We start from the raw sequence: 2,688 nt of genomic DNA on the forward strand, positions 1-2,688 counted from the left end.
CTTCAAGGCATGACTGGCTATATTGTGTTGTGGGGATCGAACCCAAGCAACCTGAGCCTGACTGTTTTGTTGAAGCAGCCACTTAAAGAACTGAGCTACCTAAGCCCCCCCTCCATGCTCTCTTAATTTTGTTTTTTGTGGAACCGGTGATTGAACTCAGGCCCTTGCACTTGCCAGGGAAGCACTTATTCCACTGAGCCATCTCCCCGGCCCCATGCTCTCTTAATTTTAATAATAATTATTTTTATCATTGTACCAGGAATCCAACTTTGGACCTTGCATTTGCCAGGCAGGCACTTATGCCATGCTCTCTTTCTAATTTTTCTTTTTTTATTAACAAGCAAAGTAAAAAAATAAATATTTTTTTTTTTTTTTTAAAAAGCAGAGTAATTAAAAAACAAAACCACAACTACCTTAAAGTTGAAACAGCAGTAGGTCAAATTGCTGCTGGAATTCATGGATGTACCTGGAGTTCATGCTCTCTCATTGTGAGACAGGACTCAGGCACATGACTGTGCACTTAGTTGTATATGTGACCTAGAAGAATCAGAAATGGAAACCACCAGAGAAGAGAAAGCATCAAGAACTTTTCATCACACAATTCCGAAGCACTCTTTTTTCCTTTCATCCTCTGTGGTTCAAGTTCCAGCTGAACTTGTGACATTTCCAAATCGCTCCTTCTTCGTCGTCTTCTCATCTTCAGACTTTCTAGAGATTGGAGAGACATTCAGATCAAATCTTTGTGCTCTTTCCTTTAGCTTATCCAGGTTAACCATAGGCTTGGTATCAGATGACGGACCTTTTGTTAGAACTGAGGAAATACCAAAGCTGGCTGCCTGAGCAGCTTTCTTGCTTTCCAAGCTCACAGGTACACTGAACTGTACAGCCCTCTTTTGCATTCTCTCAGTCTGTGGCATCTCAGATGTAATTTTTATCACTTTTTTCTCTGATGCCATGTCAGCAGTTTTTTCAGGAGGTTCTTTCTCTTTGCCAGGCAGTTCTACAGGCTTTGGTGGTTCTTCCTGTTTCATCTCCCAGTACATCTTCATTTGCTTCTGCTTTGGCACGCTCTTCAAGATATGCCTGGAGCCTGTTGATGAGATCTTGCTTTATTCCTTTGGTCTCTAAACCATGTGCAAGACATTCTTGCTTTAGTTCAGCAAGCTTCAGTTTATGAAGCTCCACTGTCTCCATCACCATCTTGCTATCTTGCCACTATGCAGGACCCTACCCACTTCCTTCTTTTGAAATTTTTATTCTGAGGCAGGGTCTCATTTTGGGAGCCTTCTGTCACTGACCTACATCCCCATCACTTCCTCCCCTTTTGAGAAAGAATTGCATTATGTAGTCCTGTTTGCCATTTTGACTAGATTGGCCTTGAATTTTTGATCATTTTGCCTCAGTCTCCTGAACATTAAATTTCTAAGCATGTGCCACCTCACCTGACTCACACACTTATTTAGAGACAGGATCTCATCAGGTTGCCCAGACTGAGCTTGAACTTGAGTTCCTCCTTGTGCATTGCCATGACTAGCTATTGCAGAGTTTCTTTTAATTCCAGTTTCTGGTTCATTTTGGTGGTAGGCCACATTCCTGCCTAATGCTGTCTGGCTTCTGTAATTTAAGCACCTTCACAGAGTGTGGTATAAGGCAGTTTGGTTTTTGCTCGAAGGCAGCCAAGGTTGAGCAGCATGCTGTCATGGGAGCTTGGTGGTCCTGTAGTGGAGACAAGTCAGCCTTGTTTTGCGTTAGGCCTGAGGTGATCTCTGGCTTTCTGGACGTGTCACTCCCTGCATCTGCTGGGAGCATTACTCTTCCTTTCCTGTCCTTTCTTTGGTCAACTGCAATATGTGCTGATTTATCTGGTACTTTACAGCATTATTTCTCAAACTTGAAAACAAGAGAACAGGTGTCTCTAACTTAACTATCTTTAGGTTCTATTTTAGAAGCCAGATTGGTTTTGCAAATGCTTTGTTATTGCTGTGTAACAAACTTTCTCAGAATTTACTGTTTCTAAAACAATAATAGATTTATTATTCAGGAATTCAGGACTGGTCTAAGGGGGTGAGGGGCTGGCTCAGAGTCTCCTGAGGCAGTGGTCCACCATAGCTCACTTACTGGGCTGGTTGGCTGGTATAGGTTCCTGGCAGGAGCCCCAAGTTGCCTGCAACACGAGTACTCCAAAGGCATTTAGAAAAAAACAAGGTCTCACCATGTATTTCAGGCCATGGACTCACTATGTAGCTCATTTGGCCTTAAACTTGCAGCCAACATCTGGCTTTTTGCCATGTTCAGGAGGAGGATATACTCCATTTTTTTTTTTTTTTTTCCGGAACCAGGGATTGAACTCAGGCCCTTACACTTTCCAGGGAAGCGCTTAGCTTATTCTACTGAGCCATCTCCCCAGCCCCTAGACTCCACTTTCTAAAGGAATGCATATTAAATGCAGATGCCTTCCACATTGTTTTATTTATACACTTCTTAGATAGTGAATTTTATACAAAGTAACCATATGAAAATAAATCAGAGGGCTGGTGAGATGGCTCAGTGGTCTAAAGCACCTACTTAGAACAAGCTCAGCAAAGCACAAGGGACCGCGGTTCAATCCCCCAGCACCACATGCCAGCCAGCCCCGCCCCCTGGTGGGCTGAGCTGGCCACACACACACACAAATAAATAAATAAATAA

At 43.0% G+C, this 2,688-nt stretch overlaps 1 protein-coding gene and 1 pseudogene across 3 annotated transcripts in view; one reads left to right on the plus strand and one right to left on the minus strand.

Annotated features, from left to right (window-relative positions):
* Positions 1-2,688, plus strand: part of Phf20 (PHD finger protein 20) — a 171,073-nt gene that overhangs the window by 46,381 nt on the left and 122,004 nt on the right. The gene's annotated exons all lie outside the window — the stretch shown is intronic.
* LOC105742113 lies at positions 639-956 on the minus strand (annotated as a pseudogene).

Source organism: Octodon degus, unplaced genomic scaffold (genome assembly GCF_000260255.1).
Source record: "Octodon degus isolate 3935 unplaced genomic scaffold, OctDeg1.0 scaffold00037, whole genome shotgun sequence".
NCBI classification, from domain to species: Eukaryota; Metazoa; Chordata; class Mammalia; order Rodentia; family Octodontidae; genus Octodon; species Octodon degus.